The sequence below is a fragment of the Pholcus phalangioides genome, unplaced genomic scaffold (assembly GCF_987345545.1).
Source record: "Pholcus phalangioides strain wild (caught in Gottingen) unplaced genomic scaffold, Ppha-v1.0 ptg000042l_1, whole genome shotgun sequence".
In the NCBI taxonomy this organism is placed as follows: Eukaryota; Metazoa; Arthropoda; class Arachnida; order Araneae; family Pholcidae; genus Pholcus; species Pholcus phalangioides.
The window spans coordinates 24376455-24393217 of NW_028301628.1; positions in this window are offsets into that span (position 1 = coordinate 24376455).

Genomic DNA, 16763 nt, shown 5'->3' on the forward strand with positions numbered 1-16763 from the left:
CCCTGCCCCGCCCCCGTAAATGACGGGCCTGATTACGACGCGCGAGATGGACATTCCGCCTTCACTGGCGGCTCAGTTGATGATATCCCCACCCGCTCCAGACCACGGGATTCAAAGCTAAATAATATTTGAGTGCAGTAGTTTAGTACGAGCCTATACAGTAATTTCACACATCTCATAGTAAAATAATTCTGCCAACTAAATATCGAAAAATCTTTTGATTTCATTCATCATTGATTACGGAAATTGAAGCACATTCATTAGCAAAAACAAAATCTAGAATATAAATAAAACTACATATATATAGAAGGGTCGCCAATTTAATTCTTGTCAGAAGTGGGGGATGGGTCGCTCTTGAAAAATTTCGGAAACCACTGGTGTGAACTATTCGGATGATGAAAAAATAGAATTTTGCTCCGATGAAAATGGCACCCATGCAATTGGCTATGACGTTTTCCTGTCCTCGTGGCGGGTAGGCGTCCCGTTTTGAATAGTCCCGTTGCTAGTATATCTAAGTAATGACTTTTACTCCAGGTAATTTTTATTTTAAAAAGGTATTCGTAATTCGGCGAATTCAGTCTCTTATTTGTTCCACACATGAAACACTTCATCTTGATTTGCCGTAATGGCGTCTCAATATAATATGGTCGGATTTGCAAAGTCAACTGATATATCTGTCGAAGTATATCTACCTATGCTTAATCGCTTTGTGCACAGGGGGGTAATAAATAAAAATGCCGGACTCTTGCTTTCTGTTGTTGTTGTTTTTTTTTAATGCACAATCCGACTCAAATCTTTTCTATATACCTACTGTCCGTGGGTCCTCCCAAGTTTTATGTTCGTCTTATACAAGGGTTTTCAACCTTTTGGAGAGGGCGATGTGGGCCACTTCATTGGTTTGGAAACGTGTTACAGGCCACTTGAGTTTACTGAACATGTACCTCACGCCATTGTGGTGATCTGAAGATGTGCTACGAGCCGACTGAGAGATCTGGGTATGTTGCGTGGGCTGCTTGAATGATCTGGAAATGTGGCAAGGTAATTTTCAGATTTTTATTAATCACGTTTTATAAATCAAGTGCACACGTGATTTATAAAAATGCCGCGAGCCGCTTGAGTGATCTGGGAGTGTGCCTCCAACCACTCGAGTAATCTACAAATGCGGCACGAGCCACTTAAGTAAACTGGAGATATACCGTGGATCACTTATGTGATTTGGAAATGTACTTAGGGTCACTTAAGTGATCTGGATGTTTCCGTTGGTAGCCCAAATAGTGTGGAAATGTGCCACCTCGAGTTACTGAAGCAAGCTGGAAGTATGCCATGAGTTACTGAAGTTATCTAGAAATGTGCCACGGTACACCAAAAGGGTTTGGTTATTTGTCGCGGGACATAGCAGATGACTCGAGGGCCACCGTTGGCCCGTAAGCCATGGTTGAGAATACATGATCAGGCCAACACCAAAAATTCGAACCCAATCCGTATTTCAAGTGTTTAGAACATTCTCACACAATTATAACACTACACTTACTGTGTTATACTCTCTGACTAGAGAGTCAGAGACCTAAGCATTTTCTGGGCCCAATTTATGCATCGAAAATCCACATTATCACTGATAAAAAATCTTCCACGATTTGGCGACCTATTCTCTATCCGTTAAAACGCCAATACCCTGGACCAATGATAAGATGCTAAATAATTTCCCAAGAAGGTGTACTCTTGACAGCAGTCGCTCTCTTAAAAAAAAAAAAACACGAGCAATCTCCCGTAGTGTTTACTCGCTTAAAACAAAGGCCCTGTTTTCACGTTGGACATAGTCAAAGTACTCAGCAGGATCCCTTTTTTTCTTATATTCTGCAAGTTTGTTTAGGAAAGGCCTAGAGTGAGAGTTTGTGTGCAGACAGATACTACCCTGGTGGTCTCCATCTTCTTTCTTCTCTCTTAAACCTTAAACCGACCCACGTTTACTTTCTCCTACTGTGTTGTGTGTGTGTGTGTATTTTTATTCTTCCACTGGTAGGTAATAACACTAAAAAAAAAGTACTCTTGAAACAGGGTTGGTTTTTGTTGGAATTGCGGGATATACGAGAAATTTACTTCTCTGGCAGGAAAAAAAAGACAAGGAAAAAACTTTGACATTGACACCAATAAATCATTTTTCCTTCGAATTTCATGGATTTTTTTTTTTCGCAAAATCAGAAAAGAACACTCTTTTCTGTGGGATATAGTAGGGCTATGTCTAGAATGGAGTTCTTTTTGTTTCAGTCACCAACAAAGGACTCCGTGATTGTTGTGTTTGCGCGAATAACAATACACTGAGTTCTGCGATGAACATACGGATGATAATTTTTCCAATATCCAAGTAGTAGTAGCGTGACATTGTATCGCAAATACGGAGATCATAAATTTCTAGTTCACGCGATTGTTTATTCAATGTAAATATTTTTGGGGCATAAAAATGTTGCCATAAAAATTGACTGTCATTATTACGAGCAGAAGAAAATCACAAAATTGAAATTCCCCTCCCTGTTCGGGACCAAATACTACTACTAGTTAACCGAACATACACCTCGTGCACAGTCTTAACGGAATTTCTAACGAATCGATAAATAACGAACATGTTGTTTGAGTGTATGTATAGTACATTAGTGTAATATGGGGAAATACCACTTCCCCCCCCCCCATTATTCCAATTTGAAACATGGTAGAAACCTGAAACCTGTATTTCTATAAAATTTGGATTTTTGTATTTGCATTGGCACGTGTATCGTATTTAACAATAAATAAATTAAATTAAAACAAAAATAACAAAAAATAAATTAATTAATAATTTATTTAAAGCATTAAAGAAAATCATTTTTTTCCGGTGATATGGTATAAGGAGCGTTCAAATGTTCAAACTGTAATTTGAGAATTGATCAAAACAAGATTTAATGAGTCTATTACAATGAAGAATAAAAATGTCATCGTTTGTTTTTGTAGTTGATGATGCGGTGGCGTCACAGTCTATTTACAAGAGTCACAAATGCAATCTTCCTATTTTGCCCCAAAACAGTCCATCCTGAAAAGATATTCTACCCGAACGCAGCTAATACTTATAGGTCCAAGAAGCCCCTCCGCCAAAATTAAAGAAAATGACTAATTTTTATGCAATGGAAAGTAAAATCTATTGCCCCCCTCCCCTTCCGTTCCGAAGAGATACAAGTCATATACTAGTCCACCGAAATAAATTTCTGTCTACGGCCTTGACCATAAGACAGAGAATTTTGCCCGCTACAGTTACTTAAACACATACATCTAAGGCGAAACCTGCGAAGAAGTGTCCGTTACTGGGAGATTTTTCACTTCGGGGGGGAAATGCCTATCATTGAAGGTTCCGCTGCATATACTGAAAAAAATCGATGCTCAATCAAATTACTGGATGAAGAAAACCTTACACTGTTTTGAACGCTCCCCTTATACTAAACCAATAATTTCTTCCTGTCCGTACTATAAATTTGATTATACCGTGATCTCTTTAAAGCAGTAGTGAAAGTTGGAAGTTCTTTAATATAATCAAATTTAGATAATAATTCTTTAATTTAGCTAAGAATTTTTTTTTTAGTGCACTTTCACATTTTTTTTGTTGTTATCATGCTTTTTCCAGTTCTATAAATGCATCAAATGATCATTCATATATTTTTTAATTATATTGTTGTTTTTCCTACCCATTTTAGGGTTTTTAAGCTTTTAAGGCCATTAAGGTCGAAAAATATTCTCACGGCTGAATATTATTAATTCACACTAGTTTTTCATTCAAGAAAACTTTTTCCAATTTAAAACGTTGTTTTGAACTAAATATTGGAAAAAAAATCAAGGAAATAGAGTTTTTTTGCTTTTTGGATGAACATTGAATATAGTTCCACTATCATAGTAACGTCAAGTTTCAACAGCTTTAAAAGATAGCAAGGGCACTACAGCAGGGACGTAGGGTACGTTCTCGGGACCCCGGGGCAATCTTTATTTGGGGTCTCTTTGAAAGAGTTATGCTCAGGAAAAAAAGAGAAATTAGGGTCCCCATTGAGCTCGGGACCCCAGGGCATTGACCCAGTTACTCCAGTCTAGTTACGGGCCAGCACAATAGCAATATAAAGGGCACAATAGCAATATAAAGGGCACAATAGCAATATAAAGGGCACAAATAGCAATAAAAAATTAGGGTTACCATATTCGGAAACTGAGAAAGGAGGATGCCTCCACTTGCACCCTTGTGCCGTCTTTAGAGTATCATGGGCTGTGATTTTTCTGAGACCCCACATGGCGAACTTTAACTGGTTCTAATTTTTGTGAAGCCCGCATTCTCTTGAGGCCAGGGTGGGCCAATGCGTTAAGACGGCACTGTTGGTAGCGTCACTTTTTTTAAATTTTCAAAACAGATAGCGCCACTATACTGACAGAAAAAATCGTCCACCACAAAAAATTTTCAGAATTAAAACAGAACCGCTAAGAAAACAAAAGCAACAAAAAAAGAACAAATACTGATCCGTCTCCCCCTTCGCTAATAATGAATTGTTCCCATTACTTTTATTGCTTTGTTTCCTTAGCCTGGATCATGGCGAAGTTTCATTTGACAGAGAACGTTGTCTTTTGTTACATTTTTATTGGAATTTATGAGAGCTTTCATGACCTTGTTGAAGGGGCTGTACCCCCCGAAACACAGGGTGCCAGCTACTTTATTTCTGAATAGAAGAGTTAATACCCACCCCCACTCGAAATGAATGTTGCGATTTTCTTCTTCCAGAGGTGTTTTTCAGCCTGTCTTTTCATATTATCCTGGGCCAAGCTGAGCCTTGACTAGAGTAGCGTCTGCCCTGCTTGGAGGAGAATTGGAGTCTTGTATTCTGGGAATTTCGACGGTGTTTATTCAAACCTATGAAGATGTTTGAAAAAACAGACATAGAATCTCATATCAATATAGAGATACATCTTAAATGTTACACAAGATATATGTTTAAGGCCGGTATTACACTATAAAAGTTTGATAAAAGTTCGTTTAGCAAACTTGAAAAGTGCAACCAATAGGTGGATCAGTTAAGTTCGCTTGAATGTAATAGATGTGCTTATTAGTTACATTTTTCCAGTTTTGTAAAAGAATTTTTATCAGACTTTTATAGTGTAATACCGGCCTTAGACAAAAAAAAACATTTTTCTAGGAAGAAAAGATTTCCTGGAAACAGAGGACAAAAGAATTTTCTGAAATGTAGGAGGACGCTTGAGATGATATCAAAAAGGAGGATATCATCTGGTAACCATTAATAGGCTGACCATATTTCCTCGAAAGAAATACGGGAAATTGGGATTCCAAATACGTAAAATACGGGACATTGCTAATTATCATCAAAAATGCCGCCAAAACCGAACAAAAATGCCAAATATTGTTGAAATTACGGAAAAATCACAAGGGGGGAAATGAAGCATTACTGCATATTGCAGTGGATTAAAATGAATTCCACGGAAAAAAACCGTTCACCAAGCCAAAGGTGGGAGATTAATATTCTGATTTATAGTTGTAATTATCATAATATAATTTATGAGTTGAAAAATAATTTCAATCTTTGACGTAATAAAGAATAAGAATTCAAGTAGGCTTCGTGTAAAAACCGGAACACTTTTGCCAAAAAGTCGGAACAGAAAATACCGCGACTGTCCAGGAAAATACGGGACGTATGGTCATCATAACCATGAATGAAATAAATAGGAGTGTATTATTTGCATTTCGCGCCATTTCAGAAATGTTTTGGATTTGCAGATATTTATGCTGCCCTCTGTCAGCTCTTACAGTCACTTGAAGTATATCACTTTATAGAGTTGATCGCTAAAGTTGTCACTTTACTATTTGGTCGCTAGATGGTAGCACTCTAGCAGTTAAATTATTAAGGAAAATTACTTATAAATTCTTATTTTTTAATCAAAGCTTAAAAATAATGAGATTTTCTTTTTGGAATTTTTGATAAAATGTAATTTCTCTTTTGCAGTAAATATCGCATATCTAACTTTTCTTTCTGAGTATTTTTCACACAAAAAATGCTGTTACCATCAGTGCCGTCCATAGACGGAAATACGAGGGTGTAGGGGGACATTGCTTCCCAGCCAGGGCAGTCTTTAGAGCATCATGGGCTCCCTGACCAAGGGATTCTTCTGAGACCCCACCTAGCAAATGCTCGAAAATTTTAACTGGTTCTCATTTTTGTGAGGCCCGCATTCTCTTGAGGCCCCCCGGGCCGTGCCCGAGTGGGCCCATGCGTTATGACGGCACTGCCCCCAGCGTCAAAGGTGGAGTCGACTAATCTAATGTATAAATGTATGTATGAATTGACATCATCGTGCCCCCCAGCAATAGTGACCGTGCCACGCCCCAGAATTCAAAGTCTATCTCCGCCTATGGTGCCGTCTTAAGGCATATGGGCACACCCGGGCACGGCCTGGGGCCTCAAAAGAATAAGAGGGCTTTCACAAAAATGAGATCTGGTTGAAATGTTCGAGAATTTGCCTAGTAGGGACTCCGAAAAATCACTTGGCCCGGGATAGGGCCCATGACAGAGAGAGAGATGCTCTTGCCCTGGTTACCATTTACACAAGTTCCGAGCAAGCATCAAAATTGGGCCAGCTGCTCATTTCAGCAACTTTCAACACACGTCATCTAGCGGTGAATTTCATGAACGGAGCCCATTTCTATGAGATTTAAGTTACTCTTATCGATTGTTAGATGATAGCACAACCCGTATTCGAATTCACACTGAATTCTCTGTCTCTTGCCAGAATAGGGTTACTCTAACCGTCTTCCTACGTTTCATAAAATTCTCCTTTTTCCGCTTTTTTTCATGTATCCGGAATTATTTTTCCTTTTTTTCTGAAATTTTTTTTTTCTCCACTTTGATACATGTATTTATTTCTTCATTCATGAGTGTTTTTGTGGTATTTTTAACCACGCGCATTCACCAATAGCCGTCGAAATTCCCAGAATTTCTCAGATTTCTTCAGATTTTTTTTCTGTTTCTGTTTTTCTTCTTTTTTTTATCGGTTCTGTTTTAGAGTTTGGAAATACTGTATAAATATTGTGGCTGGTTTTATTTGTCGGAATAGTGGCGTCATCTATTGGGAAAATTAGAATAAGTGACGTCACTAAGGATGCGTGCGCGGACGTCCTCCTTTCTCAGTCTTCGGACCTGGTAACCCTATGCTGTAACAGTCTTCTTCAACTGTTTCAAAACCGCGCACTGTAAAAATAATAAAAATAATTTGTGGACTGCAAAAATAAATATGTGAGAGAAATAATTTCCAGACTGAATAAAATGAATGCAGTTGTACTCCGAGAGATTTACGTCTTCTCGTCCGCAAAAATTCGTTTTTTGTTTTTAAATTTAGATGCACTTGGAGCAAAGCTTGAGAGATTTTGGCATCTCGTTCTTAGGCTTTTCAGTACTGAAAAAAAAGATGAATGGGAAAAATAATTTGCGGACCAGCAGAAAACAAATGAATTAGAGAAATAATTTGCGGACCAGCAAAAAGAGAATTCCGAGAAACGAACGATAAAAATTCAAATGAACAATGAAAATGCAAATGAACAATGAAAATGCAAATGAACAATGAAAATTCAAATGAACAATGAAAATGCAAATGAACAATGGAAATGCAAATGAACAATGAAAATTCAAATGAAAAATGAAAATTCAAATCAACAATGTGTTGTATGTTCACCGCGATTGGAAGCAACAAACATGTCAACCCATTGTTTATTATCAATAGACTGATGGAAACCCTATAAATACAGCCGACAATCTGAAGCTGATTAAGACTGACGTAGTCTGACACAGAGTAGGAAAGAGTAATTCCGAATGGTCATTCCGGTCAGTCAAAGCGATATGGTGTAATGTGTCTCCTATTCGGATGCATCCGAAAAGTCTAGAGAAGATCTCTGCATTTTGAGATTGACGTTTCCGCGGGTAGCAGTTGGCAGCGTGGCAGGCTGCACTACTGGGTCGAGGATTGCCTACGGTGGCAGTATATGTTATGGGTCGGGATCCAAATGTCTTTCAACGCCGCAGTTGGCTGCCGATTTTCCCTTTGTCGCAACAAATGCTAATACATTATTTCATTAGCCATAATCGCTCCCACGCGCGTGCGTCGCCTCCCATAGGTGACGCACGCAACGAGGGCAAAAACGTAAAAATTGTGCAATTTAATGTACGCGAAAGTTTTTTAACACAGAAATTGAAATTATAGTATGCCTACTTGGTGATTTCTCATTTTCATTGTTTTCATTCAGTATTTCTTTCTGAATATATATATATATATATATATATATGTGCCTCAGATCACTTAAAAGTACTTTAGATGTCCCGCGGGGACACTTAAAAAAATATTTAAATATCCCGCGAGTTAATAAAGTGATATGGGATCGTACTGCGGGCCACTCAAGTGATCTGGAATGTGCCTCGCATCAATAATGGGATTTGGGAACATGCTGCGAGCATTTAAGTGATGTGCAACCACGCTACGGGTCCATTAATGTGCACCGGTGACTTGAGTGTGTGGCCTACGTCTTCTGAGACGAAACAACTTATATCCGCTTAGTGGGACAGAGTAGGGGGTCACGGTTAGTCTGGTAGTGGTGGTCGCTTGAGTGTTATGGAAATGCATCGCGATTGACTTGATTTCTTTGGAAAGGTGAAGTTTGATTTTTACAAAATTAAGTTTGAGGTCGCGGGCCACATCGAATTACTCCGAGGACCACATTTTGCCCGCAGACTATGGCTTGAGCATGTGGCTAGAGCAGCGGTTCTCAACCTTTTTGACTCGCGGAGCCCTTTCTGGTATATAATGTCCATGGCGGAGCCCCGTAGGAATATTTTTTTATTTATTCACCCAAGTCGCTGATTTACTTTTATTATTGAAAAAAAACATTTATAATTTTTTTTTTCAAATTTCTAGTTTTTCATATTTTCCTCTAGTGGCCGCGTAGCCCCTGGTTAGTTCACACGGAGCCCCAAAAGCTAGAGAAACAGGTAAATCATACCGACAGTGACAGGTTTGAAAATTTTCGAAGATTAGATGAGTAGCACTGCTGCCATCTATCTGAGTTATTTGTTATCTTTAGTTTCTAAGTCGCCTCCGAGCCGAAAATGTATGTAACTAACAATTACAGTAAAACTTCAATATCACGGACTAATAAAGGCGGTTTAGGTTGCCCGTTTTGATGAAAGAGTCCGGTACATAACAAATAATTCTTATAATGCAACAGGGTGCTTTATCAATGAAAGTACAGTAGTTAGCTATAAAAAATTTTCATTATACATCGAATGAAAAACAACAGCCTTCAACATAGGTTGAATTGAGAAAGATGTCTACGTATACACTGCATTAATTTTTTCTGGCTCGAAAGTGGTATGAGTCATGCAACGCATCCATGTTTTCGCGAAAAAACCACTAAGATCTATGTTTATCGCTTGCTTGGAGATGCTTTTTAAACGAGTTGGTACATTTTTAAACGCTGTTCTAAATGCTTAAAACTATTTAGATTAAAATAATTTTCCTTAATTTTTATTACAACTTTTTTAACTGTCCATTATAAGTGAAGTCCGTTATAATGGGATGACTTATTGGAACCTTTGAATGGTGGAACGAGGGTCCTCGCTGAGTTCAGGCTCAGATGATAGCCTCTTCACCATACCTGTGCCGCTTCGGAAACATTAGTACACTAAGCAAATGACTTTAATATAAGTTGTAGATAGTACACTACACTCTACTTTCCGGTTCGTGACTATCCCCGTACTCTCTGGCCGAGATGAAAAGTATTACTAAATCGCAATATATTGCTTCTTCCCATCTGTTCAGGTACCCAATCATTTATCAATGGACCGTAAAATGAGTTTAAATAATTTTTATAAGACCTTTTTGCCTATATGTTTTACGTTTATGATTTGTTCATTTTGAAAGTTTATGTGCATTTATTTATACAGTACAACAGTGTTTCGCAACTTTTTTCATGTAGTGGATGCCCCTCCCCCTTTAGTGAAGGTCAAGGCACTACGGACACTACGTAGCTAAGGCGGACCCGTAGCCAGAAATTTCGTTCAGGGGGGGGGGGGACCACTTTCATTTCGGGGGGGGGGGGACGAAAGTGATAGAACAATAGATTTGGCCATCCTTTTCCCCTTTTTTCGGTGATTTTCTCACATTTCAGGGGGGCCAGACCCCCAAGTCTTCACCCTCCCCCCCGCTACGGCAGTATGAGCGAATCACGGCCTTTATCTCATCAAGCGTTCTCCGTCATAGACGTATGCTTTCAATTTACAAAATGCTCAACAGGCGTTCATAAATTACCATGTACCAGCTTTGAAATAAGAAATCATAATTTTTTAACGGTTACCTCTTGTCCTGTCACTTCCAATTAAAATGTTGTAGCCCTGTCTACCCCTCCCTACGTGCAATATTCACTGAGATATTCGAATTCGAAAAACGGAGGAAATTTTGTAAAGAACAGCGTTAAATGTGGAAAAGGAGCGTTGTCCGTTAGATTCTGCTGTTATCCTTCCCCGCCCCTTTTCTCCGATTTGTGAATTAAAATATCTGTGAATATTGCAAGGAAAATATTTTTGGGAATTTTTTTGTTGGCCTCAGGGTTGGCACAGGGCAACAACTTTGTAATTCGAAGTTAGAGAAGAAGGGGACCTTATAAAAATTTAGATTTTTTTATTTTGTGACACACTGTATTCTCACTTTGAAAACTGGCAAAGGGTAATTTTTTAACGCATTTTGAGCAATTAGAATCGCACCTCTACGACAGACGGTTGATGAGATAAAGTTTGTTGGAGATAGTGAGATACATCGAGTGTGACAAATCCTGTTCACCACGTGTTTTGCTGTTTTATCGATGATGAGTTCCTAATCGCAATTATCTCTAAGGCTGAACGCATAGTGGAACGTAGAGGTACGCGATTCAATAATTGCGACCAGGAAGAAAAAATTTCATTGGGGTGGGAAGAGAGATGTCCGCACATAAGTCAAGGAGGAGGAAGATAGGGGAGGAATGACCGGGGGTGGGTTCTGACATGTAAAGTGTGATGATGATGATGATGATGCCTCCGCAGAAGAGAGAAAGAAAGAAAAAGGGAGAAAGGGGGGGTACCAATCAGCAGATCACGGTGAAAACAAACAGGTTTGTTCAAGTCACGCAATTCGTTTAGTGGCCTCTTTCTCTCCTTCTCCTCGCTTCTTGAAAGTATATGCGGTGTAGAACAAAACAGTGCAATTGGTTTCGTGGCTAGCTTCTATTACACACTCCCGTGTGTTAGGCCGCTATGTGCGCGGCCTAAGAATCCATTAAAACGAGAATCTACTATGTTTATTTTGCGTATCATCTTACACTGATAATAACTATTTTACTTCATTTTATTTTATACTTCTTACCAAAATTTGAATAAATATATATTTGAAAATAATTTTCCTCAATTAAAACTTGTATCCCGAAAAAAAGCTTTCAACAGGAAAAATGATCGAGGAGCTCGCTTTTTGTGCTGTCTTATACAGTAAAACCTCTCTTTTGCGGACACCGATGGAACAAAAAAATTCGTCCGTAAAAGAGGGGGGTTTGAAATACATACTTTTAGTATACAACTGGAAATTATATTATTTGGCCGTAAAAGATGGTTGATCGCATCTCAGGGTTGTCCGTTTTACTGTGTTTTTTGTTAAAACGAGGAATTTTACTTCATTTTGATTTACGAAGGAAGCGAAAAAATCATTGATATTGTTTGAAAAAAATAGCAAATTTTTTAATAAGCTTACTAACAGAAGAGTTCCGATGTTGAGTTTTTACTATTGTGCCATCTGTAATGCAGTCCAACTTCAACAAAATTCCTGTTGATTTTCTTGTCAATATTCAAGATAATTGGAAAAAAAAAATTGAGATGTAGGTTCGTGCTGCCATCTATATCACATACTAACAGCTCCTCAGCAATAAATATGTCCCTTATTTAGATTTTCGAAATGCAGCTGCTAAAACATGTAGTTTATTTATTTATTTATTATTATTTTTTTGCTTTTATTTATTTAATTTTATAGAATGGAATTTTCACCAGATAACTGGAATTTTTACTCTGTTAATCTGCATTGCGAACTATTTTTCTCTGTATAATTTTCTAGTATTAAAATTTCGAGGTGTAACAGTTATACAAATACAAATACAATGCCACAACAGGCAAAATGCCCAACGAGGTGGCTGATAAAAAGATGCCCATAAAAATATGGATGTCATATATTTCTAAAATACAACAACCCAATTAAAAACACAAACCACAAAAGTTATAAACAATATATACACGTGATAAAATACTATACAATGCCCATGAAGAATACTTATGGTTGTCTTATTCTAAGAATGGATAGCTTCTCGATTTACCCCAACATGTTTATCGTATTTCTTTTTAAACGTGTCAATTGTGTTACAATTTACTACCTCCGGGGGTAAGCTATTCCATTTATTAACAACCCTATTAGAGAAAAATTCCCTGCGACACCATAACCTTGCATTGTCCCTCACCAATCGATACTGGTGTCCCCTTGTAAAAGCAGTCGATTGGCGGTGTACTGAAAGTTCATGGTCCATCCTATCCATAACATTGAAAATGTTGAACACTTCGATCATATCTCCTCGACACCTACGTTCATCCAATGTAAACATATTCAAAAAATGAAATCTCTCTTCATAACTCAAGCCCTGCGTGCCAATAAGGACACCCGTAGCTCTTCTCTGCACCCCTTCAACCAATTCTATGTCCCTCTGTAGGTATGGTCTCCAAAATCTTACAGCATACTCCAGTCCGGGACGAACTAATCCTCGAAAAAGCGGAAGAATGACTTTAGGAGAACGCGAAGAGACCTTTTTGAAAATGAGACCAAGCATTTTATTCGCTTTTTTCACCACCGCTGAACAATGTTCAGAAAACCTAAGTCGCTCGTCAATGAGAATTCCCAAATCGGTGACCCTAGTTGCATCCGGGATAGTGACACCATTCAACTCGTAAGAGAACCGTGGGTTGTTCAAACCAAAATGAGCGACCATGCACTTATCAACGCAAAACGTCATGCTCCATTCATTTGCCCCGTCATTGTCCATAATTATAAACGTAACTGCAATTTACGAAGTTGTGTTGAGTGAAATTACGCTGATAGAGTGTTGCATTGTCCAATTATTATTTTCAAGGTTATTACTAGGGCTCGGATTTCTGTCTTTGCACATTTATTTATTTTTTGCATATTTCGAAATTTTTACGTGATAGAGCTTATTTCCAAAATTTTAAGGCATATTTCATGATTTTCGACAAAAAAAATAAATATTTCTTCGCTATTCCAATCCCGCTTCAGACTGGTTTTTGCGGTTCCAGCTCTGGCGAGAGCTCTTAGGGTTAGGATTGTTGTGCACTAAAAAAATGGAACATCGTTGCTGATTGGTAAAAAATCCTGAAATTCAGGTTTTTCAACCTGCTGAAGCTTAAAAATACTGGCACTTCAACGACACTAGTTTGTGGCTGTAAATAGATTGATCATCGGGGTCGGTGATGGTAACTCCTGGGAAAAATTGTGTAAAATTGGTAAATGGGGAGAATTTTTTAGCGTTTGTAGGAAATTACGAGAAATTTTATCAAATAAAAAGAATTATTATTATTATTTTTTTTTTTTTAATTTTGTGCTTTTCTAAAGCTAAATACTCTACCTGGATAGATATTTTCATCTATAGATGGCGACACATTAATTCTGAAATTTGGGGGGGAGGGATCTTGCTCAAAAGCGTAATTTTTGACTCGATGAGGTTAGTTTGTATAAAGAAGAAATTATGTTCATAGAATAAGTAATGGTTCAAAATAGTTTAGACTGCATCAAATCGACTGCTGCAAATAGTTTAGACTCATTATCATATTATTTTGCTAAAACTAATGTTGTTTGAGAGAGGAATGACATTTTTTTCAGGACATATTTTTCGTTTTATAGGGCATATTTACAGTTTTTTAAGAGCATAAATGCATATTTTATAGAGCACTTTTTGGATGTTTCTAGAGCATAAAAATCCTAGACCTAGTCATTACATAATACATAGTTTTATGGGAAATTCATGTTACCCCAAGTTGCTTTTTCCTTCTACATATTTGTCGAGTTGCAAAGCCTCACTCACAAGCATCATGGAAAAAAAACAATACATAATAATTATTACTATGTTGGTGGAAATGTCAGAGGAAAAATATCTAGCATACTTTAGAAAAATAAATTAATAATAAAAGAGCCAGCAATTTTCTGTTTTTAATTTAAAATTAATTTCATGCTATGAGATGACATAAGGCGCAAGCATTAATTTATTTTATACTTTTTGAGTTTCTGAACCGTTTCGAAAACTTTTCGTATTAAAATAAAAAATTAAATTAATCGAGTTCGGAAATTCAATGCATAGAAGATTCAATTAATCCAATTCCGAAATTTAATTTCGTATTTTAAAAATAAAAACTCAATTTATTAAATATCGTAAATTTTTCGGAAACTAGAATTAATTAAAGTATCAAATCCCTAATTTTGGAAGTTTCAATGAAAAAAATTAGGGAAATATTTTCATTAAAAACTTTAACTAAATACCATATCATTAACTGAAAATTAAGTTGAATTCAATGTAATCTGTAGAATTTTCGTGATAGAGAATTTTAGGATGTCCAAAATTATTATTTCACTTGCTATAATACCCGGCGCTGCCCGGGTTTTCTTCAATGAGGCTTTTTTGGATCACGTGATATCTCCCTCTTTCTTTGATTGAGGGACATGCAAACCGTGTCCAAGTTAACCAATATGGCGACCTGCGCGATTCATGAAATAAACAAATCTAGATTTACACAGAAACGTAGAAATGAATATATATTTTTCTTTTTTTAAGGGGCGCTAGGTATTTCGATTCCCCCCCCCCCGAACTTCAAGTTATCCATCGGTCTGTTCCACCTTCCAAAAATCCTTAGTTAAAGCAGTGGAATTTTTTCGATGCACTTTTCACGGGCTCATAACTAATTTTAAAATATCCTAACCCACATGAATTTATGCAAATAAATATCAAAAGAGACAATATGGAGACATTAATTTTCATACTTGAGAAGATATAAATGAAATCAATGATATTGCTCGAATATCCAACTCAAAAGTATAGGTTTGGCTAATTACTTCATATTTAATCTCCTGGGCTTCGTATATCTCTAAGCGAACTGAATATTTCAAAAATCGAGAATTCAATACAATTTTTAAAATTATTTATGGGGCGGAAAATCTCACTAATTTCCGCTTTCCTACAGTAAAATCGACAATTTTAGCACTGATTTCTATGAGGATCACCCTTTTCCTGACTCTCAAAGCGATGCTGATGATGATTATGACGTCTATTCGAAAAGCCTCATTACTGAGATTATATTGAAAATGTGGCAAACCATTATAAAGGCATAAACTATTATACATATACTAACAGGATTAAAGAAGTGACAAACCGTTGTAAAGGCATATACACGTCTGAAGCGCATTGCTAGGGAACCACGGTAACCAAAGTAAACGTTCGGAAAGTGATTGTTGAGACCCAAAAACCATTGTTGCCGGACAGTTTTTTGCCCATTTGGGGCATTTTCCCTGGGCTGACGAAATTTTAAAGTAGCCTATCGTTCAAGTCGGGTCCCATTTGGTATATATGCGAAATTTGGCGACGATCGATCTAAAATTGTAGATTTGTATAGAGAACATACACACACACACAGAGACACACACACAGACAGAAAATCAATTTTATATATATAGATAGATATTAAAAATTTACATTTATTTTGGTAAAATTGGAAATGCAGCTTTTATATTGAATCGATTAATAATTGAAATATTAATTTGTAACATTTCATATACATTTGAGCACAATTTTTAAATTAAAAATACAATTCAGCAACGACTGGAATCTAATTGATTGAAAATTAAAAAAAGAGTATTTAATAGTTCCAATCTCAAATTCTTCAGTTTTTGTCATTTCTTTCTCTTATTTCATTATGCTATTTATGAATTTTTTTGGGAAATGCATATTTTAGAATATCTGTGTTACGGTAAATGTGATAAAAAAATTGGTTATTAGGCGCACTTACCAACCGTCTTGGTAAGTTTGATAAATTTATCAATTGCATCGTCCAAGCGTCGTTGGTAAATTTGGCAAATACTGGAAATTTATCACCTTTATATGTGATTATGAGTAATACCCAAGTGTAATTAGTAAGTTTGAAAAATATGAAATAGAAAATCCGAATTAGTCTAGTATGTGTGATGAATATAGTTGGACCCCGATATAATGATAACAAATTTTACGATCGTGCCCCGATATAATGATACAGTGAGTGTTTGAATTATCATGTATGTATAGTATATCATACAGTATGATTAATCACGTTTACTAACGACGCGACGCTTGGGCACTATGTATAATCTCCGGGTAAAAGTGATACTTTTTAGTACTTATTTAATTCACCGACACTTTGCTACTATGCATAATCACCAGTAGAAGTGATAAATTTATCAAACTTTTATTGCTCGGCGATTATGCATAATTTATTCCATTTACCGCACTTAATATCTGTATTAATTTTCGACATACTGTTTTCCTTCGTGAAATTTGAAAGAAAAAAAAAAAGTGTCAGGTATGATTATTCTCCGTTTTCCTTTCAGGTAGAGTT